General features: G+C 46.1%; 1 protein-coding gene across 1 annotated transcript in view; it reads right to left on the bottom strand.

Moving 5' to 3' along the window:
- TESPA1 (thymocyte expressed, positive selection associated 1) overlaps nt 1–25,148 on the bottom strand; it is a 43,871-nt gene extending 18,723 nt beyond the window's left edge. Inside the window, exon 1 of the mRNA XM_063957072.1 lies at nt 25,099–25,148. The gene's annotated coding sequence lies outside the window, so the exon portion shown is untranslated. The remainder of the gene's footprint in view (nt 1–25,098) is intronic.
- Between the last annotated feature and the right edge of the window lie 522 nt (nt 25,149–25,670).

Raw genomic sequence — 25,670 nt, forward strand, 5'->3', positions numbered from 1 at the left:
AGCATGAAACGCCTACTGCCCTCCCATCACCTGTGTGACAGCGGCTGTGTACATATCAGAGGAGGGGGCGGAGCTACACGGAATGGAAGGGGGCAGAGCTAAATGGGACATAAGGGGGCGGAGCTACACGGACCAGGCTGCTGTACAGAGGGAGACTGGAGAGTAATTACAGTGGCTTAGGTAAGTGGAGGGTGAGAGAGAAATGTGTGTGTGTGTGTGTGTGTGTGTGTGTGTGTGTGTGTGTGTATGGTGGGTGTGTATGTGTGTGTATATATGTGTGAATTGTGTGTGTGTGTGTGTGTGTGTGTGTGTGTGTGTGAGGTACACGCTTTATGGACGCTACTACTGGGGGAGGGGCATTACGTACAGATGTATCCTCTTATAACATTGCTCGCTGGCTGCTATTCTTGGCATACTGGGGAGTGGCGGATGCATTGCTGGAGTGTGCGTACGCAGAATATACGTGTATGTGTTGCATACGCAGGTAACGATGCTCCCACTACCTGGAAAAGTAAGGGGGAGCTCAGTCAGCAGGAGTAGTGGGTAAATGCTCCCCATACCCCTAGTTTTTAATACCTCTCAGTGCTAGCGCTGTGATGTTAGTGTATTAGAATGTTTAATATTTGTAGACTAATCTGTGTAAGCCTGAATCTTCTGTGATGGTCCCTGGGACCAGGGGGATGCTGGGAAGTGGGTGGTCCAGTGTGCAGTGTGCCTGGAGTTGGTGAGGGAATAAACAGCACAGCAGTGAACTCACATGTCTCTGTGTCCTGATGACTGGATTTACAAACGTATGAACAAAACATGGTGTCAGAAGAAGTATAACTTGGACTGCTAGTGCTCTCAGAGTGTGAAAGAATCCTGCAGAAGTCTGTGGCTGTGATACTCTGTGTCTACAAAGCCTGCCGTGTGCTCCTATCTTCAAACAGTGAGTAACCATGGATAAACTAGCTCCTCCAACCGGCATGCTGATGTCTGGTAACTTGTCTGAAAACTGGAAAAGATTTAAGCAAAGGTTTAATATATATCTTGCTGCATGTGGAGCTGATTCAGAGGCTGACAAAACGAAGGCATACATTTTCCTCCATGTGATAGGAGAGGATGTGCTGGACATTTATAATAGTTTTCAGTTTGATGAGGGGCAGAATATGGTGCTATCTTCTATAATGCAAAAGTTTGAAGATTACTTTGTGCCAAGGAAAAATGTGACATATGAAAGATATAAGTTTTTCACATGTGATCAGAAGTCTGTAGATGGATTTGATCAGTATGTTACAGAGCTGCAATCACTCAGTAAAACCTGTGAGTTTGGTAATTTAAAGGAATCACTGATAAGAGATCGTATTGTCTGTGGAATACCTGATAATGGACTCAGAGAGAGACTGCTGAGAGAGCAAGACCTAACACTAGACAAGGCAGTGACTATGTGTAGATCTGCAGAAATAACTAGATTTCAAGCCAAAAAGTTACACAAGGAAGCTGATGTGCATGTAGTGCAGAAAACAGAGCCATGCAAACCTCCATTCTCAAGAATGAAGCAGTCTAAGCCACAGTATAATAAGGAAATGTGTAGTAGATGTGAAAATGCTCACAATCCTAAAATGTGCCCTGCTTATGGTAAAACCTGCATGAAATGTGGTAGACTTAATCACTTTGCCAAATGCTGTAAAATCAAAAGTGAAACAACCAATGTGCATGCTGTTAAACAGAGGAATTCTTTGTGGATTGCATTGAACTTTGCAGTGCAGATAAGAAAGAATGGATTGTCCCTTTAACTGTGAACGTGATTGTCATTCCCTTTAAGCTTGATACTGGCGCGCAGGTGAATTTAATATTGTTTCAAGACTATAAGACTTTTAGAGTAAAACCTAAAATTCATCCAGCCAAAGTGAAAGTTACAGGGTACACTGGGGAGGAAATTCCTGTGAAAGGTACATGCTTAGTGACACTGAAATATAAGGGACAACAGTTTAAAACATCTCTACTGATTGTGGATAAAAATGTGCAACCGATTCTAGGATTAAGTTCCTGTGAGAAACTAAGCTTGCTAAAGAAAGTTTTTATGGTGACATCACAAGTAGAAGATGACTGCAAATCGATGTTTACAGATTACAGAGACTTGTTTGAAGGTCTAGGTTGTTTGCCTGGAGAGCATAAAATAAATATAGACACGCAAGTTTCTTCAGTGATACACCCCTGTAGAAATATGCCGTTTGCGCTGAGAGAAAAACTGAAACAAGAGTTAAATCGCATGGAAGCCTTGGGTGTGATACAGAAAGTTGATGAGCCTACTGAATGGGTAAGCTCCTTAGTAATTGTTGAAAAGAAAATGGACAACTCAGAATATGTCTAGACCCCAGAGATTTAAACAAAGCTATTAAACGAGAACATTTCAAACTACCAACCAGAGATGAAATCATGTCGCAATTTGCGGGAGCAAAATGGTTCAGTAAATTGGACGCATCTTCAGGATTCTGGCAAATGAAGCTAGATGAGGCCAGCTCAAAGCTTTGTACATTTAATACACCAGAAGGTCGATACAGATTTCTTCGACTACCATATGGAATATTGTCTGCTCCAGAAGTATATCACAAAAAATACACATGATTTTTGAACATATTCCATGTGTTGAAACAATGATGGATGACATTATTGTCTGGGGATCTACAAAGGAAGAACATGATTCTAGATTGAGACAAGTAATGGAACTTGTCAAGAAAGTGAATCTAAAGCTAAACAAGGACAAGTATGAATTTGGCGTGAATACACTTACCTTTATGGGCGACGTGGTCTCGGATCAAGGTGTAAAACCAGACCCAAGGAAAATATCAGCCATAGTGAACATGGAACATCCTAACAACAAAGACGACGTCAGAAGATTCCTAGGAATGATTACTTACTTAGGAAAGTTTATTTCTCAACTCTCTGAATGAACAGCCTCTCTTAGATGATTGTTGGACAAAGATAACGAGTGGATGTGGTCACATGAACAAGAAGAAAGTTGGCAAAACTTGAAACAGATCATTACAGAGCAACCAGTGCTAAAATTCTTTGATCCAGCGAAAAGAATAAGAATTTCAGCAGATGCTTCGCAATTTGGCCTAGGCTCAGTGCTGTTACAAGAACATGAGGATACATGGCAACCAGTAATCTATGCATCAAGAGCACTGACAAGTGCTGAAACAAGGTATGCTCAGATAGAAAAAGAACTTCTAGCGATCACATATGCATGTGAGCGATTTCATCAGTTTGTGTATGGTCAAACATTTACAGTGGAAACTGACCACAAGCCATTTGTAGCTATCATGACTAAACCATTACATGACTGTCCAATGAGAATTCAATGAATGCTTATCAGACTACAGAAATATGATGTACACTTGCTTCTCGGCAAATACATGTACATTGCTGATACACTTTCTCGTGCTATGGACAAAAGTCAAGGTTCCAAAAGTCTGATGGATGAAGAGGTAGAAGCCTATGTTAATTTGATCGTAGCTTCTCTACCAGTGTCTCTTGCAAGACAAGAACAGATTAGGAAAGAAACTGAGACAGATGACACAATGAAAGTGTTGAAAGATATCATTCTGAAAGGTTGGCCAGCAGAAAAACATGCGTGCCCGCTGTCTATCCATGATTATTGGATGTACCGCAGTGACCTTACAGTTGTCGATGGTATTATTTACAAAGGCAATAGGTTTGTAATACCTGCACGACTAAGAAAAACTATGCTGTGCAAGATACATGAAGGCCACTTAGGAGAAGAAAAATGTAAGCGGAGAGCACGTGAAGTTATGTATTGGCCAAGAATGAACCAAGACATAGCACAGACTAACGCTACATGTGAATTATGTCTTACGTATAGACCGAAACAACAAGTCGAGCCACTGAGTCCTCACGCAGTGCCAGAGAGACCGTACCAGAAAGTTGGCGCAGATTTGTTTGATTGTAATGGGAAAACGTACATTGTCGTGACTGATTATTACTCTAACTACCCTGAGGTGAAGACACTACATACAACTACTAGTAAAGCCGTAATCAATTACATGAAGTCAATCTTTGCAAGGCATGGTGTGCCTATGGAGGTGTTCACTGACAATGGTCCTCAGTTTTCCAGTGCTGAATCTAGACAATTTGCTGATGAGTGGGAATTTGTCCATACTACGTCAAGTCCCCACTATCCACGCTCAAATGGGTTGGTGGAAAGTTCTGTAAAAACTGTAAAGAGTCTCATGAAAAAAGCTCAAGAAGGTAAAGAAGATTTCTACAAAAGTCTTTTAATCTACCGCAGTACACCTTTACAGAATGGACTTTCTCCTGCACAAATGCTGATGGGAAGGAGGATTAGAGCAAATCTCCCGATACATGATGAACTGCTTAATACACATAACTCAGCGTTTGTCAGACTGAGTAAGGAGCGTCAACAGGCGAAACAGAAACTGTTCCATGACAGGCGAGCAAAAAGCTTATCTGATCTAAAATCGGGTGACCAAGTCCGTCTCAGAGATCACGAGAAAGGTATTTGGGTGCAGAAAGGTATTGTGCAGGCACAAGTAGCACAAAGATCCTATACTATACGTACAGAGCATGGAACGGAAGTAAGAAATCGGGTGGATTTAAGATCTCAACCTAACCATAATGAAGACAACATGACTGAAGAATACCCTTCATCTGACATGTATGATGATCCTGATAATGGTGAACAAACCACGATTCTAGAAAGGTCCAACATGGTCGATGAAACACAGACTGTGTATGAAAGACTCAAAAGGGTAATACGCAGACCTGAGAGACTCATTGAAGCGTGTTAGATGATGTTCTTAATATGACGTTGTTAATTGTTACATTGAAGCGTACAGGGCTTATCTTTAAAGAAAAGAGGATGTGATGTTAGTGTATTAGAATGCTTAATATTTGTAGACACTCCCTTACTAATCTGTGTAAGCCTGAATCTTCAGTGATGGTCCCTGGGACCAGGGGGATGCTGGGAAGTGGGTGGTCCAATGTGCAGTGTGCCTGGAGTTGGTGAGAGAATAAACAGCACAGCAGTGAACTCACATGTCTCTGTGTCCTGATGACTGGATTTACAAACGTATGAACAAAACAAGCGCGACTATTTGCAAAACCTTGGAAAGCGAGTGGCTGGGGGAGTATATATCGCGACAACACCACAGTAAGCAGCCTCCCACAGCCAAGATGTGTGAGGACACATCTGTATAACGACGCTACTACTGGGGGGGGGGGCATTACATGTAAGGACGCTATTACTACTGCGGTGGGCATTAAGGTATAAGGACGCTACTACTACAAGAGGGACATTACGTATAACAATGCTACTACTGGGGGGGCCATTACGTGTAAGGACGCTACTACTAATGGGGGGGCATTATGTATACGGACGGTACTACTACTGGGGGCACATTACGTATAAGGAAGCTGCTACTACTTGGGGGCATTATGTATAAGGACCAGAGCCGGCGGAACCCGCTCAGCGAAGGGATGCAGTGCAGGTAGGCGCCAGGCAGGAGAGGCGCTCTTCCTGCTCTGCATCCCTTCACTGTGCGCTGTTGTTGTCGGCTGTCGCTGCGCCTGTCACTGTACAAGCAGCGGCAGCTGGCAGCCTGGATCACGGATATTCTAGTCCCCCCACTCCAGCCCTGCTGCTGATGTCACCTCCTCCCGTCCTGTGTCAGCGCAGTGACGCTAGCAGGAGGAGGTGTGGGGACGGGACCAACAAAGGACGGCTTCGGGAGCAGAGAGCTGCAGTTACTGCTGACTGCAGTACTGCCAGGAGCCACTAGATGCCCCCATCTCATCACCTGACAGGACTCCGAAACAAAAGTGAGACTGCCCGGGACCAGTACAGAGGAACTAAAGTGAGTTTTCTTTTTACGTGTGATTGTCTGTCTGCCTATCTATCTATCTATCTATCTATCTGTCTGTCTATTATCTATCTATTTATCTATGTGTCTATCTATTAGGGATGAGCGGGTTCGGTTCCTCGGAATCCGAACCCGCCCGAACTCCATGTTTTTTTACACGGGGCCGAGCGACTCAGATCTTCCCGCCTTGCTCGGTTAACCCGAGCGCGCCCGAACGTCATCATCCCGCTGTCGGATTCTCGCGAGGCTCGGATTCTATCGCGAGACTCGGATTCTATATAAGGAGCCGCGCGTCGCCGCCATTTTCACACGTGCATTGAGATTCATAGGGAGAGGACGTGGCTGGCGTCCTCTCCGTTTATAGAGAAGAGAGTGAGACAGTAGAGAGAGACACAGTAGTAATTTTGGGGAGCATTAGGAGGAGTACTAGTTACTTGCTGAAGTGATAGATAGTGTGACTGTATATTATCTGACTTGTGGGGGAGACACTGACAGTGGGGAGCAGTTAGAGTCTGAGAGCAGGACTCAGGAGTACATATAACGTACAGTGCACACTTTTGCTGCCAGAGTGCCACACTGCCATTGTGACCACACTGACCACCAGTATAATATATATTGTGATTGTCTGCTTAGGAGTACTACTTGCAAGTTGCTGATAGTGTGACCAGTGACCTGACCACCAGTCACCACCAGTTTAATATATATATATATATATATATATATATAAAATTGTATATAATATATATATAATATTGTATACCACCTACCCGTGGTTTTTTCTTTTTCTTTCTTCTTTATACATACTACTATAGTAGCTTACTGTAGCAGTCTGCGGTGCTGCTGAGCTGACAGTGTCCAGCAGGTCCGTCATCAGTCATTACATAATAAATGTATATACCTGTCCGGCTGCAGTACTAGTGATATTATATATATATATATATATATACAAACAAATATAGAAAACCACAGCACTCGCCACCCCAGAAGCGGGGTGCAGTGTCTGCACTCACCACTCATAGGGTGGGGTGCATGCAGCCCATGGCCACCTACCCAAATACATACGAAATAGAGAATTCAGCACTCACCATAGCAAGCTCACTTGTCCTCACAACATCAATAAATAAATGATGGGGGTTTAGTTGGTGGATTGGCCAATGCACGGAAGCCTGCATACCGATTTTCAAGGTACCCCACCTTCATGCAGGTCCTACACTATCACAAAGCCTAAAGAATTAAAACCTGGCAACTGTATCACATATAATATAACTGCAAATATGCCCACTAGGTTTAATGTATGCCTGCCACATATCGAGTGGCTTTTAAAGGCATACTAGTCACCTGACACAGGTTGCAGTACTAGTGATATTATATATATATATATATATATTGATTTCATCTCATTATCATCCAGTCTATATTAGCAGCAGACACAGTACGGTAGTCCACGGCTGTAGCTACCTCTGTGTCGGCAGTCGCTCGTCCATCCATAATTGTATACCACCTACCCGTGGTTTTTTTTTTTTCTTTCTTCTTTATACATACTACTATAGTAGCTTACTGTAGCAGTCTGCGGTGCTGCTGAGCTGACAGTGTCCAGCAGGTCCGTCATCAGTCATTACATAATAAATATATATACCTGTCCGGCTGCAGTACTAGTGATATTATATATATATATATATATATATATATATATATTGATTTCATCTCCTTATCATCCAGTCTATATTAGCAGCAGACACAGTACGGTAGTCCACGGCTGTAGCTACCTCTGTGTCGGCAGTCGCTCGTCCATCCATAATTGTATACCACCTACCCGTGGTTTTTTTTTTTCTTTCTTCTTTATACATACTACTATAGTAGCTTACTGTAGCAGTCTGCGGTGCTGCTGAGCTGACAGTGTCCAGCAGGTCCGTCATCAGTCATTACATAATAAATATATATACCTGTCCGGCTGCAGTACTAGTGATATTATATATATATATATATATATTAATTTCATCTCCTTATCATCCAGTCTATATTAGCAGCAGACACAGTACGGTAGTCCACGGCTGTAGCTACCTCTGTGTCGGCAGTCGCTCGTCCATCCATAATTGTATACCACCTACCCGTGGTTTTTTTTTTTTTCTTTCTTCTTTATACATACTACTATAGTAGCTTACTGTAGCAGTCTGCGGTGCTGCTGAGCTGACAGTGTCCAGCAGGTCCGTCATCAGTCATTACATAATAAATATATATACCTGTCCGGCTGCAGTACTAGTGATATTATATATATATATATATATATATATATATATTAATTTCATCTCCTTATCATCCAGTCTATATTAGCAGCAGACACAGTACGGTAGTCCACGGCTGTAGCTACCTCTGTGTCGGCAGTCGCTCGTCCATCCATAAGTATACTAGTATCCATCCATCTCCATTGTTTACCTGAGGTGCCTTTTAGTTGTGCCTATTAAAATATGGAGAACAAAAATGTTGAGGTTCCAAAATTAGGGAAAGATCAAGATCCACTTCCACCTCGTGCTGAAGCTGCTGCCACTAGTCATGGCCGAGACGATGAAATGCCAGCAACGTCGTCTGCCAAGGCCGATGCCCAATGTCATAGTACAGAGCATGTAAAATCCAAAACACCAAATATCAGTAAAAAAAGGACTCCAAAATCTAAAATAAAATTGTCGGAGGAGAAGCGTAAACTTGCCAATATGCCATTTACCACACGGAGTGGCAAGGAACGGCTGAGGCCCTGGCCTATGTTCATGGCTAGTGGTTCAGCTTCACATGAGGATGGAAGCACTCAGCCTCTCGCTAGAAAACTGAAAAGACTCAAGCTGGCAAAAGCATCGCAAAGAACTGTGCGTTCTTCGAAATCCCAAATCCACAAGGAGAGTCCAATTGTGTCGGTTGCGATGCCTGACCTTCCCAACACTGGACATGAAGAGCATGCGCCTTCCACCATTTGCACGCCCCCTGCAAGTGCTGCAAGGAGCACCCGCAGTCCAGTTCCTGATAGTCAGATTGAAGATGTCAGTGTTGAAGTACACCAGGATGAGGAGGATATGGGTGTTGCTGGCGCTGGGGAGGAAATTGACAAGGAGGATTCTGATGGTGAGGTGGTTTGTTTAAGTCAGGCACCCGGGGAGACATCTGTTGTCCGTGGGAGGAATAGGGCCGTTGACATGCCTGGTGAAAATACCAAAAAAATCAGCTCTTCGGTGTGGAAGTATTTCACCAGAAATGCGGACAACATTTGTCAAGCCGTGTGTTGCCTTTGTCAAGCTGTAATAAGTAGGGGTAAGGACGTTAACCACCTCGGAACATCCTCCCTTATACGTCACCTGCAGCGCATTCATAATAAGTCAGTGACAAGTTCAAAAACTTTGAGCGACAGCGGAAGCAGTCCACTAACCAGTAAATCCCTTCCTCTTGTAACCAAGCTCACGCAAACCACCCCACCAACTCCCTCAGTGTCAATTTCCTCCTTCCCCAGGAATGCCAATAGTCCTGCATGCCATGTCACTGGCAATTCTGACGAGTCCTCTCCTGCCTGGGATTCCTCCGATGCATCCTTGCGTGTAACGCCTACTGCTGCTGGCGCTGCTGTTGTTGCTGCTGGGAGTCGATGGTCATCCCAGAGGGGAAGTCGTAAGCCCACTTTTACTACTTCCACCAAGCAATTGACTGTCCAACAGTCCTTTGCGAGGAAGATGAAATATCACAGCAGTCATCCTGTTGCAAAGCGGATAACTGAGGCCTTGACAACTATGTTGGTGTTAGACGTGCGTCCGGTATCCGCCGTTAGTTCACAGGGAACTAGACAATTTCTTGAGGCAGTGTGCCCCCGTTACCAAATACCATCTAGGTTCCACTTCTCTAGGCAGGCGATACCGAGAATGTACACGGACGTCAGAAAAAGACTCACCAGTGTCCTAAAAAATGCAGTTGTACCCAATGTCCACTTAACCACGGACATGTGGACAAGTGGAGCAGGGCAGGGTCAGGACTATATGACTGTGACAGCCCACTGGGTAGATGTATGGACTCCCGCCGCAAGAACAGCAGCGGCGGCACCAGTAGCAGCATCTCGCAAACGCCAACTCTTTCCTAGGCAGGCTACGCTTTGTATCACCGCTTTCCAGAATACGCACACAGCTGAAAACCTCTTACGGCAACTGAGGAAGATCATCGCGGAATGGCTTACCCCAATTGGACTCTCCTGTGGATTTGTGGCATCGGACAACGCCAGCAATATTGTGTGTGCATTAAATATGGGCAAATTCCAGCACGTCCCATGTTTTGCACATACCTTGAATTTGGTGGTGCAGAATTTTTTAAAAAACGACAGGGGCGTGCAAGAGATGCTGTCGGTGGCCAGAAGAATTGCGGGACACTTTCGGCGTACAGGCACCACGTACAGAAGACTGGAGCACCACCAAAAACGCCTGAACCTGCCCTGCCATCATCTGAAGCAAGAAGTGGTAACGAGGTGGAATTCAACCCTCTATATGCTTCAGAGGTTGGAGGAGCAGCAAAAGGCCATTCAAGCCTATACAATTGAGCACGATATAGGAGGTGGAATGTACCTGTCTCAAGCGCAGTGGAGAATGATTTCAACGTTGTGCAAGGTTCTGCAACCTTTTGAACTTGCCACACGTGAAGTCAGTTCAGACACTGCCAGCCTGAGTCAGGTCATTCCCCTCATCAGGCTTTTGCAGAAGAAGCTGGAGGCATTGAAGGAGGAGCTAAAAGGGAGCGATTCCGCTAGGCATGTGGGACTTGTGGATGGAGCCCTTAATTCGCTTAACAAGGATTCACGGGTGGTCAATCTGTTGAAATCAGAGCACTACATTTTGGCCACCGTGCTCGATCCTAGATTTAAAACCTACCTTGGATCTCTCTTTCCGGCAGACACAAGTCTGCTGGGGTTCAAAGACCTGCTGGTGACAAAATTGTCAAGTCAAGCGGAACGCGACCTGTCAACATCTCCTCCTTCACATTCTCCCGCAACTGGGGGTGCGAGGAAAAGGCTCAGAATTCCGAGCCCACCCGCTGGCGGTGATGCAGGGCAGTCTGGAGCGACTGCTGATGCTGACATCTGGTCCGGACTGAAGGACCTGACAACGATTACGGACATGTCGTCTACTGTCACTGCATATGATTCTCTCACCATTGAAAGAATGGTGGAGGATTATATGAGTGACCGCATCCAAGTAGGCACGTCAGACAGTCCGTACTTATACTGGCATGAAAAAGAGGCAATTTGGAGGCCCTTGAACAAACTGGCTTTATTCTACCTAAGTTGCCCTCCCACAAGTGTGTACTCCGAAAGAGTGTTTAGTGCCGCCGCTCACCTTGTCAGCAATCTGCGTACGAGGTTACTTCCAGAAAATGTGGAGAAGATGATGTTCATTAAAATGAATTATAATCAATTCCTCCGTGGAGACATTGACCAGCAGCAATTGCCTCCACAAAGTACACAGGGAGCTGAGATGGTGGATTCCAGTGGGGACGAATTGATAATCTGTGAGGAGCGGGATGTACACGGTGATATATCGGAGGATGATGATGAGGTGGACATCTTGCCTCTGTAGAGCCAGTTTGTGCAAGGAGAGATTAATTGCTTCTTTTTCGGTGGGGGTCCAAACCAACCCGTCATTTCAGTCACAGTCGTGTGGCAGACCCTGTCACTGAAATGATGGGTTGGTTAAAGTGTGCATGTCCTGTTTATACAACATAAGGGTGGGTGGGAGGGCCCAAGGACAATTCCATCTTGCACCTCTTTTTTCTTTCATTTTTATTTGCGTCATGTGCTGTTTGGGGAGTGTTTTTTGGAAGGGCCATCCTGCGTGACACTGCAGTGCCACTCCTAGATGGGCCAGGTGTTTGTGTCGGCCACTAGGGTCGCTTATCTTACTCACACAGCTACCTCATTGCGCCTCTTTTTTTCTTCTTTGCGTCATGTGCTGTTTGGGGAGTGTTTTTTGGAAGGGCCATCCTGCGTGACACTGCAGTGCCACTCCTAGATGGGCCAGGTGTTTGTGTCGGCCACTAGGGTCGCTTAGCTTACTCACACAGCTACCTCATTGCGCCTCTTTTTTTCTTCTTTGCGTCATGTGCTGTTTGGGGAGTGTTTTTTGGAAGGGCCATCCTGCGTGACACTGCAGTGCCACTCCTAGATGGGCCAGGTGTTTGTGTCGGCCACTAGGGTCGCTTATCTTACTCACACAGCTACCTCATTGCGCCTCTTTTTTTCTTCTTTGCGTCATGTGCTGTTTGGGGAGTGTTTTTTGGAAGGGCCATCCTGCGTGACACTGCAGTGCCACTCCTAGATGGGCCAGGTGTTTGTGTCGGCCACTAGGGTCGCTTAGCTTACTCACACAGCTACCTAATTGCGCCTCTTTTTTTCTTCTTTGCGTCATGTGCTGTTTGGGGAGTGTTTTTTGGAAGGGCCATCCTGCGTGACACTGCAGTGCCACTCCTAGATGGGCCAGGTGTTTGTGTCGGCCACTAGGGTCGCTTAGCTTACTCACACAGCTACCTCATTGCGCCTCTTTTTTTCTTCTTTGCGTCATGTGCTGTTTGGGGAGTGTTTTTTGGAAGGGCCATCCTGCGTGACACTGCAGTGCCACTCCTAGATGGGCCAGGTGTTTGTGTCGGCCACTAGGGTCGCTTATCTTACTCACACAGCTACCTCATTGCGCCTCTTTTTTTCTTCTTTGCGTCATGTGCTGTTTGGGGAGTGTTTTTTGGAAGGGCCATCCTGCGTGACACTGCAGTGCCACTCCTAGATGGGCCAGGTGTTTGTGTCGGCCACTAGGGTCGCTTAGCTTACTCACACAGCTACCTCATTGCGCCTCTTTTTTTCTTCTTTGCGTCATGTGCTGTTTGGGGAGTGTTTTTTGGAAGGGCCATCCTGCGTGACACTGCAGTGCCACTCCTAGATGGGCCAGGTGTTTGTGTCGGCCACTAGGGTCGCTTAGCTTACTCACACAGCTACCTCATTGCGCCTCTTTTTTTCTTCTTTGCGTCATGTGCTGTTTGGGGAGTGTTTTTTGGAAGGGCCATCCTGCGTGACACTGCAGTGCCACTCCTAGATGGGCCAGGTGTTTGTGTCGGCCACTAGGGTCGCTTAGCTTACTCACACAGCTACCTCATTGCGCCTCTTTTTTTCTTCTTTGCGTCATGTGCTGTTTGGAGAGTGTTTTTTGGAAGGGCCATCCTGCGTGACACTGCAGTGTCACTCCTAGATGGGCCAGGTGTTTGTGTCGGCCACTAGGGTCGCTTAGCTTACTCACACAGCTACCTCATTGCGCCTCTTTTTTTCTTCTTTGCGTCATGTGCTGTTTGGGGAGTGTTTTTTGGAAGGGCCATCCTGCGTGACACTGCAGTGCCACTCCTAGATGGGCCAGGTGTTTGTGTCGGCCACTAGGGTCGCTTAGCTTAGTCATCCATCGACCTCGGTGCAAATTTTAGGACTAAAAATAATATTGTGAGGTGTGAGGTATTCAGAATAGACTGAAAATGAGTGGAAATTATGGTTTTTGAGGTTAATAATTCTTTGGGATCAAAATGACCCCCAAATTCTATGATTTAAGCTGTTTTTTAGGGTTTTTTGAAAAAAACACCCGAATCCAAAACACACCCGAATCCGACAAAAAAAATTCGGTGAGGTTTTGCCAAAACGCGGTCGAACCCAAAACACGGCCGCGGAACCGAACCCAAAACCAAAACACAAAACCCGAAAAATTTCAAGTGCACATCCCTACTATCTATCTATCTATCTATCTATCTATCTATCTATCTATCTATCTATCTATCTCATATCTATGGGGGGAGTGTATTTTAGCATAGCGTAGTGCAGCCCTGCTATACTAAAAAAGTTTAAAGCAAAACAAGACCAGCCCTGCAGCTACTGACCAGTGCGACGGATCCAACGATGATGTTCCCGTCTGTGACGTCAGACATCCGCCCTCCAAACGCCTGGATCCACCTGCGTTGGACTCACCACGCCTGGAAAACGGTGAGTATCTGCCCCAGAACGCCTCCTGCCTGTCCGTCTTCTTGCGATCGCCGATGTGATCACATTTCTCGCTGGCGGCGTTGCTTCCCAGCGACGGCCGTCGCCAGGCAATGACGCACGTGCTCAATGCATCCGGCGTGCATGCGCAGTTCCGACCCATTCGCACCGCAGCGAAGAACCGCTGCGTGCAAACGGGTCGGAATGACCCCCAATGTGCGGTGTAATGTGAACAAGATTGTGCTACTTTGTGGAGTAATTTGAATTGGTACTATTGTGTGGCCACACCCCACACGCTTCTTGCGGTGTGCGACTTCGGGGCGCTCTGTCCCTTTATTAAGTATGGGAGGGAGGGCGCAAATGTATAGTTTGTAGGGAGGCGCCGAACACCCTTGCACCGGCCCTGATAAGGACGCTACTATTACTGGGGGTGGGCATTACGTATAACAATGCTACTACTACTGGGGGGGAAGGCATTACGTATAAGGATGCTACTACTGGGGGAGCATTACCTATAAGAGCGCTACTACTACTAGGGGGGAATTACGTATGAGGATGCTTCTACTACTGGGGGTGCACTACGTATAAGGACGCTAATACTACTGGGGGGGGCATTACGTATAAGGAAGCATCTACTACTGGGGGTGCACTACGTATAAGGACGCTACTACTACTGTGGGTGCATTATGTATAAGGATGTTACTACTACTGGGGGGGCATATTATGTATAAGGATGCTACTACTACTGGGGGGGCATTCTGTTTAAGGATGCTACTACTACTGGGGTGCATTACATATAAGGACGCTACTACTACAATGGGTGGGGCATTACGTATAAGATGAATAAAATTGTGCTACATTGTGGCGTAATTTTAAATGGGGTACTATTGTGTGGCCATGCCCCTTACTTGTGAGACCACACCCCTTTTCCCGGCGTGCCCCAAAGGAAAATGGGAGAGCGCAAATTTATAGTTTGCAGGGGGCGCTGAACACCCTAGCACAGGCCATGGCTAAGAGCCAACAAAAATCTCTACAATATAAATAACAGAGAACTTTGGGTTTAATTCAGATCTGATCGCAGCAGCAAATTTGTTAGCTAATGGGCAAAACCATGTGCACTGCAGATTTGGGTGGTTTATATTAGAGATGAGCGCCGGAAATTTTTCGGGTTTTGTGTTTTGGTTTTGGGTTCGGTTCCGCGGCCGTGTTTTGGGTTCGACCGCGTTTTGGCAAAACCTCACCGAATTTTTTTTGTCGGATTCGGGTGTGTTTTGGATTCGGGTGTTTTTTTCAAAAAACCCTAAAAAACAGCTTAAATCATAGAATTTGGGGGTAATTTTGATCCCAAAGTATTATTAACCTCAAAAAACATAATTTACACTCATTTTCAGCCTATTCTGAACACATCACACCTCACAATATTATTTTTAGTCCTAAAATTTGCACCGAGGTCGCTGTGTGAGTAAGATAAGCGACCCTAGTGGCCGACACAAACACCGGGCCCATCTAGGAGTGGCACTGCAGTGTCACGCAGGATGTCCCTTCCAAAAAACCCTCCCCAAACAGCACATGACGCAAAGAAAAAAAGAGGCGCAATGAGGTAGCTGTGTGAGTAAGATTAGCGACCCTAGTGGCCGACACAAACACCGGGCCCATCTAGGAGTGGCACTGCAGTGTCACGCAGGATGTCCCTTCCAAAAAACCCTCCCCAAACAGCACATGACGCAAAGAAAAAAAGAGGCGCAATGAGGTAGCTGACTGTGTGAGAAAGATAAGCGACCCTAGTGGCCGACACAAACACCGGGCCCATCTAGGAGTGGCACTGCAGTGTCACGCAGGATGTCCCTTCCAAAAAACCCTCCCCAAACAGCACATGACGCAAAGAAAAAAAAGAGGCGCAATGAGGTAGCTGACTGTGTGAGAAAGATAAGCGACCCTAGTGGCCGACACAAACACCGGGCCCATCTAGGAGTGGCACTGCAGTGTCACGCAGGATGTCCCTTCCAAAAAACCCTCCCCAAACAGCACATGACGCAAAGAAAAAAAGAGGCGCAATGAGGTAGCTGACTGTGTGAGAAAGATAAGCGACCCTAGTGGCCGACACAAACACCGGGCCCATCTAGGAGTGGCACTGCAGTGTCACGCAGGATGTCCCTTCCAAAAAACCCTCCCCAAACAGCACATGACGCAAAGAAAAAAAGAGGCGCAATGAGGTAGCTGTGTGAGAAAGATAAGCGACCCTAGTGGCCGACACAAACACCGGGCCCATCTAGGAGTGGCACTGCAGTGTCACGCAGGATGTCCCTTCCAAAAAACCCTCCCCAAACAGCACATGACGCAAAGAAAAAAAGAGGCGCAATGAGGTAGCTGTGTGAGTAAGATTAGCGACCCTAGTGGCCGACACAAACACCGGGCCCATCTAGGAGTGGCACTGCAGTGTCACGCAGGATGGCCCTTCCAAAAAACCCTCCCCAAACAGCACATGACGCAAAGAAAAAAAGAGGCGCAATGAGGTAGCTGACTGTGTGAGTAAGATTAGCGACCCTAGTGGCCGACACAAACACCGGGCACATCTAGGAGTGGCACTGCAGTGTCACGCAGGATGTCCCTTCCAAAAAACCCTCCCCAAACAGCACATGACGCAAAGAAAAAAAGAGGCGCAATGAGGTAGCTGTGTGAGTAAGATTAGCGACCCTAGTGGCCGACACAAACACCGGGCCCATCTAGGAGTGGCACTGCAGTGTCACGCAGGATGTCCCTTCCAAAAAACCCTCCCCAATCAGCACATGATGCAAAGAAAAAGAAAAGAAAAAAGAGGTGCAAGATGGAATTATCCTTGGGCCCTCCCACCCACCCTTATGTTGTATAAACAAAACAGGACATGCACACTTTAACCAACCCATCATTTCAGTGACAGGGTCTGCCACACGACTGTGACTGATATGACGGGTTGGTTTGGACCCCCCCCAAAAAAGAAGCAATTAATCTCTCCTTGCACAAACTGGCTCTACAGAGGCAAGATGTCCACCTCATCTTCACCCTCCGATATATCACCGTGTACATCCCCCTCCTCACAGATTATCAATTCGTCCCCACTGGAATCCACCATCTCAGCTCCCTGTGTACTTTGTGGAGGCAATTGCTGCTGGTCAATGTCTCCGCGGAGGAATTGATTATAATTCATTTTAATGAACATCATCTTCTCCACATTTTCTGGATGTAACCTCGTACGCCGATTGCTGACAAGGTGAGCGGCGGCACTAAACACTCTTTCGGAGTACACACTTGTGGGAGGGCAACTTAGGTAGAATAAAGCCAGTTTGTGCAAGGGCCTCCAAATTGCCTCTTTTTCCTGCCAGTATAAGTACGGACTGTGTGACGTGCCTACTTGGATGCGGTCACTCATATAATCCTCCACCATTCTATCAATGTTGAGAGAATCATATGCAGTGACAGTAGACGACATGTCCGTAATCGTTGTCAGGTCCTTCAGTCCGGACCAGATGTCAGCATCAGCAGTCGCTCCAGACTGCCCTGCATCACCGCCAGCGGGTGGGCTCGGAATTCTGAGCCTTTTCCTCGCACCCCCAGTTGCGGGAGAATGTGAAGGAGGAGATGTTGACAGGTCGCGTTCCGCTTGACTTGACAATTTTGTCACCAGCAGGTCTTTCAACCCCAGCAGACCTGTGTCTGCCGGAAAGAGAGATCCAAGGTAGGCTTTAAATCTAGGATCGAGCACGGTGGCCAAAATGTAGTGCTCTGATTTCAACAGATTGACCACCCGTGAATCCTTGTTAAGCGAATTAAGGGCTGCATCCACAAGTCCCACATGCCTAGCGGAATCGCTCCGTGTTAGCTCCTTCTTCAATGCCTCCAGCTTCTTCTGCAAAAGCCTGATGAGGGGAATGACCTGACTCAGGCTGGCAGTGTCTGAACTGACTTCACGTGTGGCAAGTTCAAAGGGCATCAGAACCTTGCACAACGTTGAAATCATTCTCCACTGCACTTGAGACAGGTGCATTCCATCTCCTATATCGTGCTCAATTGTATAGGCTTGAATGGCCTTTTGCTGCTCCTCCAACCTCTGAAGCATATAGAGGGTTGAATTCCACCTCGTTACCACTTCTTGCTTCAGATGATGGCAGGGCAGGTTCAGTAGTTTTTGGTGGTGCTCCAGTCTTCTGTACATGGTGCCTGTACGCCGAAAGTGTCCCGCAATTTTTCTGGCCACCGACAGCATCTCTTGCACGCCCCTGTCGTTTTTTAAAAAATTCTGCACCACCAAATTCAAGGTATGTGCAAAACATGGGACGTGCTGGAATTTGCCCATATTTAATGCACACACAATATTGCTGGCGTTGTCCGATGCCACAAATCCACAGGAGAGTCCAATTGGGGTAAGCCATTCCGCGATGATCTTCCTCAGTTGCCGTAAGAGGTTTTCAGCTGTGTGCGTATTCTGGAAAGCGGTGATACAAAGCGTAGCCTGCCTAGGAAAGAGTTGGCGTTTGCGAGATGCTGCTACTGGTGCCGCCGCTGCTGTTCTTGCGGCGGGAGTCCATACATCTACCCAGTGGGCTGTCACAGTCATATAGTCCTGACCCTGCCCTGCTCCACTTGTCCACATGTCCGTGGTTAAGTGGACATTGGGTACAACTGCATTTTTTAGGACACTGGTGAGTCTTTTTCTGACGTCCGTGTACATTCTCGGTATCGTCTGCCTAGAGAAGTGGAACCTAGATGGTATTTGGTAACGGGGGCACACTGCCTCAATAAATTGTCTAGTTCCCTGTGAACTAACGGCGGATACCGGACGCACGTCTAACACCAACATAGTTGTCAAGGACTCAGTTATCCGCTTTGCAGTAGGATGACTGCTGTGATATTTCATCTTCCTCGCAAAGGACTGTTGAACAGTCAATTGCTTACTGGAAGTAGTACAAGTGGGCTTACGACTTCCCCTCTGGGATGACCATCGACTCCCAGCGGCAACAACAGCAGCGCCAGCAGCAGTAGGCGTTACACGCAAGGATGCATCGGAGGAATCCCAGGCAGGAGAGGACTCGTCAGACTTGCCAGTGACATGGCCTGCAGGACTATTGGCATTCCTGGGGAAGGAGGAAATTGACACTGAGGGAGTTGGTGGGGTGGTTTGCGTGAGCTTGGTTACAAGAGGAAGGGATTTACTGGTCAGTGGACTGCTTCCGCTGTCACCCAAAGTTTTTGAACTTGTCACTGACTTATTATGAATGCGCTGCAGGTGACGTATAAGGGAGGATGTTCCGAGGTGGTTAACGTCCTTACCCCTACTTATTACAGCTTGACAAAGGGAACACACGGCTTGACACCTGTTGTCCGCATTTCTGGTGAAATACCTCCACACCGAAGAGCTGATTTTTTTGGTATTTTCACCTGGCATGTCAACGGCCATATTCCTCCCACGGACAACAGGTGTCTCCCCGGGTGCCTGACTTAAACAAACCACCTCACCATCAGAATCCTCCTGGTCAATTTCCTCCCCAGCGCCAGCAACACCCATATCCTCCTCATCCTGGTGTACTTCAACACTGACATCTTCAATCTGACTATCAGGAACTGGACTGCGGGTGCTCCTTCCAGCACTTGCAGGGGGCATGCAAATAGTGGAAGGCGCATGCTCTTCACGTCCAGTGTTGGGAAGGTCAGGCATCGCAAACGACACAATTGGACTCTCCTTGTGGATTTGGGATTTCAAAGAACGCACAGTTCTTTGCGGTGCTTTTGCCAGCTTGAGTCTTTTCAGTTTTCTAGCGAGAGGCTGAATGCTTCCATCCTCATGTGAAGCTGAACCACTAGCCATGAACATAGGCCAGGGCCTCAGCCGTTCCTTGCCACTCCGTGTGGTAAATGGCATATTGGCAAGTTTACGCTTCTCCTCCGACAATTTTATTTTAGGTTTTGGAGTCCTTTTTTTTCTGATATTTGGTGTTTTGGATTTGACATGCTCTGTACTATGACATTGGGCATCGGCCTTGGCAGACGACGTTGCTGGCATTTCATCGTCTCGGCCATGACTAGTGGCAGCAGCTTCAGCACGAGGTGGAAGTGGATCTTGATCTTTCCCTAATTTTGGAACCTCAACTTTTTTGTTCTCCATATTTTATAGGCAGAACTAAAAGGCACCTCAGGTAAACAATGGAGATGGATGGATTGGATACTAGTATACAATTATGGACGGACTGCCACGGTTAGGTGGTATAAAAAAACCACGGTTAGGTGGTATATATTATAATAATAATACAATTATGGATGGACGGACTGCCTGCCGACTGCCGACACAGAGGTAGCCACAGCCGTGAACTACCGCACTGTACACTGGTTGATAAAGAGATAGTAGTATACTCGTAACAACTAGTATGACACTATGACGACGGTATAAAGAATGAAAAAAAAACCACGGTTAGGTGGTATATATTATAATAATAATACAATTATGGATGGACGGACTGCCTGCCGACTGCCGACACAGAGGTAGCCACAGCCGTGAACTACCGCACTGTACACTGGTTGATAAAGAGATAGTAGTATACTCGTAACAACTAGTATGACACTATGACGACGGTATAAAGAATGAAAAAAAAACCACGGTTAGGTGGTATATATTATAATAATAATACAATTATGGATGGACGGACTGCCTGCCGACTGCCGACACAGAGGTAGCCACAGCCGTGAACTACCGCACTGTACACTGGTTGATAAAGAGATAGTAGTATACTCGTAACAACTAGTATGACACTATGACGACGGTATAAAGAATGAAAAAAAAACCACGGTTAGGTGGTATATATTATAATAATAATACAATTATGGATGGACGGACTGCCTGCCGACTGCCGACACAGAGGTAGCCACAGCCGTGAACTACCGCACTGTACACTGGTTGATAAAGAGATAGTAGTATACTCGTAACAACTAGTATGACACTATGACGACGGTATAAAGAATGAAAAAAAAACCACGGTTAGGTGGTATATATTATAATAATAATACAATTATGGATGGACGGACTGCCTGCCGACTGCCGACACAGAGGTAGCCACAGCCGTGAACTACCGCACTGTACACTGGTTGATAAAGAGATAGTAGTATACTCGTAACAACTAGTATGACACTATGACGACGGTATAAAGAATGAAAAAAAAACCACGGTTAGGTGGTATATATTATAATAATAATACAATTATGGATGGACGGACTGCCTGCCGACTGCCGACACAGAGGTAGCCACAGCCGTGAACTACCGCACTGTACACTGGTTGATAAAGAGATAGTAGTATACTCGTAACAACTAGTATGACACTATGACGACGGTATAAAGAAAGAAAAAAAAATACCACAGTTAGGTGGTATATATTATAATAATAATACAATTATGGATGGACGGACTGCCTGCCGACTGCCGACACAGAGGTAGCCACAGCCGTGAACTACCGCACTGTACACTGGTTGATAAAGAGATAGTAGTATACTCGTAACAACTAGTATGACACTATGACGACGGTATAAAGAATGAAAAAAAAACCACGGTTAGGTGGTATATATTATAATAATAATACAATTATGGATGGACGGACTGCCTGCCGACTGCCGACACAGAGGTAGCCACAGCCGTGAACTACCGCACTGTACACTGGTTGATAAAGAGATAGTAGTATACTCGTAACAACTAGTATGACACTATGACGACGGTATAAAGAATGAAAAAAAAACCACGGTTAGGTGGTATATATTATAATAATAATACAATTATGGATGGACGGACTGCCTGCCGACTGCCGACACAGAGGTAGCCACAGCCGTGAACTACCGCACTGTACACTGGTTGATAAAGAGATAGTAGTATACTCGTAACAACTAGTATGACACTATGACGACGGTATAAAGAATGAAAAAAAAACCACGGTTAGGTGGTATATATTATAATAATAATACAATTATGGATGGACGGACTGCCTGCCGACTGCCGACACAGAGGTAGCCACAGCCGTGAACTACCGCACTGTACACTGGTTGATAAAGAGATAGTAGTATACTCGTAACAACTAGTATGACACTATGACGGTATAAAGAATGAAAAAAAAACCACGGTTAGGTGGTATATATTATAATAATAATACAATTATGGATGGGCGGACTGCCTGCCGACTGCCGACACAGAGGTAGCCACAGCCGTGAACTACCGCACTGTACACTGGTTGATAAAGAGATAGTAGTATACTCGTAACAACTAGTATGACACTATGACGACGGTATAAAGAAAGAAAAAAAAATACCACGGTTAGGTGGTATATATTGTAATACAATTATGGATGGACGGACTGCCTGCCGAGTTCCGACTGCCGACACAGAGGTTGCCACAGCCGTGAACTACCGCACTGTACTGTGTCTGCTGCTAATATAGACTGGTTGATAAAGAGATAGTATACAATACATACAACAATATACTACTATACTGGTGGTCAGGCACTGGTCACCACTAGTCACACTGGCAGTGGCACTCCTGCAGCAAAAGTGTGCACTGTTTAATTTTAAATTAATATAATATTATGTACTCCTGGGGGCTCCTGCTATAACAACCTGCAGTGCTCCCCAGTCTCCCCCACAATTATTATAAGCTTTGCCTTTTATACATTGATGTGCAGCACACTGGGCTGAGCTGAGTGCACACAGACTGAGTCACACTGTGTGACTGGCTGCTGCTGTGTATCGTTTTTTTTCAGGCAGAGAACGGATATAGCAGAGAACGGATATATTATATTAAAATAAATAAAAGTTAACTAACAACAACTGCACTGGTCACTGTGGTAAACTCTGTCTGACTCTGCACAATCTCTCTCTCTCTTCTAATCTAATTTCTAATGGAGAGGACGCCAGCCACGTCCTCTCCCTATCAATCTCAATGCACGTGTGAAAATGGCGGCGACGCGCGGCTCCTTATATAGAATCCGAGTCTCGCGAGAATCCGACAGCGTCATGATGACGTTCGGGCGCGCTCGGGTTAACCGAGCAAGGCGGGAGGATCCGAGTCTGCTCGGACCCGTGAAAAAAACATGAAGTTCGTGCGGGTTCGGTTTCAGAGAAACCGAACCCGCTCATCTCTAGTTTATATTGTTTCTGTGCAGGGTAAATACTGGCTGCTTTGTTTTTACACTGCAATTTAGTTTCAGTTTGAACACACCCCACCCAAATCTAACTCTCTACACATGTTATATCTGCACCCCCTGCAGTGCACATGGTTTTGCCCATTACCTAACAAATTTGCTGCTGTGATCAGATCTGAATTAGGCCCTATGGCCCTCATTCCGAGTTGTTCGCTAGCTGCTTTCGGTCGCAACACGGCGATTAGGTGAAAAAGCGGCATTTCTGCGCATGTGTACGGGCCGCAGTACGCACGTGCGAAGTACTTTCACACAAAACTATGCAGTTTTACACAAGGGCGAGTGACACATTTCTGTCGCTGTGTTGATCGGTGAGTGATTGACAGGAAGTGGGTGTTTCTGGGTGGTAACTGACCATTTTCCGGGAGTGTGCTAAAAAACGCAGGCGTGTCAGGAGAAAACGCAGGCGTGCCTGGGGAAACGGGGGAGTGGCTGGCCGAACGCAGGGCGTGTTTGTGACGTCAAAGCAGGAACTAAACTGACTGAGGTGATCGCAATGAAGGAGTAGGTCTGAAGCTGCTCAGAAACTGCATGAAAATTTTGACGCGCACTTCTGCTAACCTTTCGGTCGCACTTCTGCTAAACTAAGATACACTCCCAGAGGGCGGCGGCCTTTCGTGCGCACTGCTGCTAAAAGCAGCTAGCGAGCAAACAACTCGGAATGAGGGCCTATGTGCACTGCAGTTGGGGCAGATATAACATGTGCAGAGATAGTTAGATTTGGGTGGGATGTGTTCAAACTGAAATCTAAATTGCAGTGTAAAAATAAAGCAGCCAGTATTTACCCTGCACAGAAACAAAATAACCCACCCAAATCTAACTCTCTATGCACATATTATATCTGCCCCCTCCCTGCAGTGCACATGGTTTTGCCCATTAGCTAACAAATTTGCTGCTGCGATCAGATGTGAATTAGACCCTGTGTCCTCATAATGCCCTTCAAATTCACCACATGCCATCAGACATCACCACATTCCCATTACAGGCACATAAGTCCTCCCTCCTTTCCCCACAGACCTCTCTACATGCCTCTCCGATCTTCCCACATGCCCCCCAGACCTCATGACATGCTCCTCTGACCTTCCCATTTGCCCATCAAATCTCATTACTGTACGGACCCTACCCAGTCCACAGTCCCCCCACCCCACCCCCATTTAGGACTGCTTTAGAATTTTCCGGGCTAGTTTTCCATCCAAGTTTGCCCCTGACTGTGCTAGACAAATGACAAGAGGGAGGCTTTATCTCTCCAATGCTTGTTACATCTCCCCCTTATTCATTATATCAAAGTAGGAAATAAATCAGATTGGGTGCAGCCAGCTGGGAAATAATCTGCTCCTGCCGGCACCCAGAACACCATGGTTACGGATCAATGGGTTGAACTGAAAAAGGTAGACAGTGTCTAGGTCATCCCCAAAAGGTTGACTGGCACAACGTAGGAAAAAGGTTTACATTGACAAAAGGTCAACACGGTAAAGGTCAACAAAGGAAATGGTTGATATGATTGGTGTTGTTTTCTCCGTAAAATGGCTGGGAACCCCAATTAGTGTACCATGTCCCTTTGCATGGCTCAGCTGTGGTTACTATTCACAGAATGAAAAAGTTGGAAATGCATTTTTTTTTAAAACTCTGTCGACCTTTCCTGTGTAGACCATTGACACCTCTACCTTTTGTCAGTGTTAAAATGTTGTCCATGTCGACCTAATGCATTTCAACCAACAGTGGTCGACCTATTGACTGCCGACTTAGTACTGTCGACCTATCATCCGGATATCTCCAGCAACTGGGAGTTACATTTACAAGTTCAGATAGTCGAATGTGTTTCAAGAGTCACAGGCTGGCCTCACAGGTCTAATACACCCCTTAACATTTTTACAGCAAAAACATGCAAAATATTGTACTACTAACAGTCCTAAAGCTGAGCTTGTATATGTACCATACTGATTCTCCCAGTCTCCTGGCAATATTAATGTCTCATAATCTGAGAGTGTATACCTACCTTTGGGATGAAGATGAAGTAACACCTCTTCACGTGTATTTTCCACAGATGAGCTGTGAGACAGTTAGAATATAATAGGTATCACAATCTTTACACCACATTGATCAGTTTTCAAAAATAGACGAACACTTAAATTTATACTCACTTTCCAGGACCACTGCTGGGCTGGTGCTGTCACAATGGACATGCAGCTTATACTCACTGGTGAATGTAACCTTTACAGGGGGCAGGTTTCCACTATTAGATTTTAATTTATTGGGTTGTACATTTCCATCTGCAGCCTAATTTACGTCTCTGCTTTTCATTCATATTTTGTTATGAGCAGGTAATTTTTAATTTAGTTGGCCTTGGATACAACACAAAGCTGGTGTCTGAATATACACCAGCAGGGCTGCTAAGAATTCCAGGACCTGGCACAAAGAGGGAGGGGCATCTGTGGGGAGTAGCCACACCCCATCTGGGCCTTTTGCAGAGCCTGCTGAGGAGAGTGTAGCTGTAGCATCTGAGGGGGGTCAGGGAGGTTGGGTTGTTTTGTGGGATGGCTGTACCTCCTTACAGGCCCAGGCCCCCAG

This window comes from Pseudophryne corroboree, chromosome 2, assembly GCF_028390025.1.
Source record: "Pseudophryne corroboree isolate aPseCor3 chromosome 2, aPseCor3.hap2, whole genome shotgun sequence".
NCBI classification, from domain to species: Eukaryota; Metazoa; Chordata; class Amphibia; order Anura; family Myobatrachidae; genus Pseudophryne; species Pseudophryne corroboree.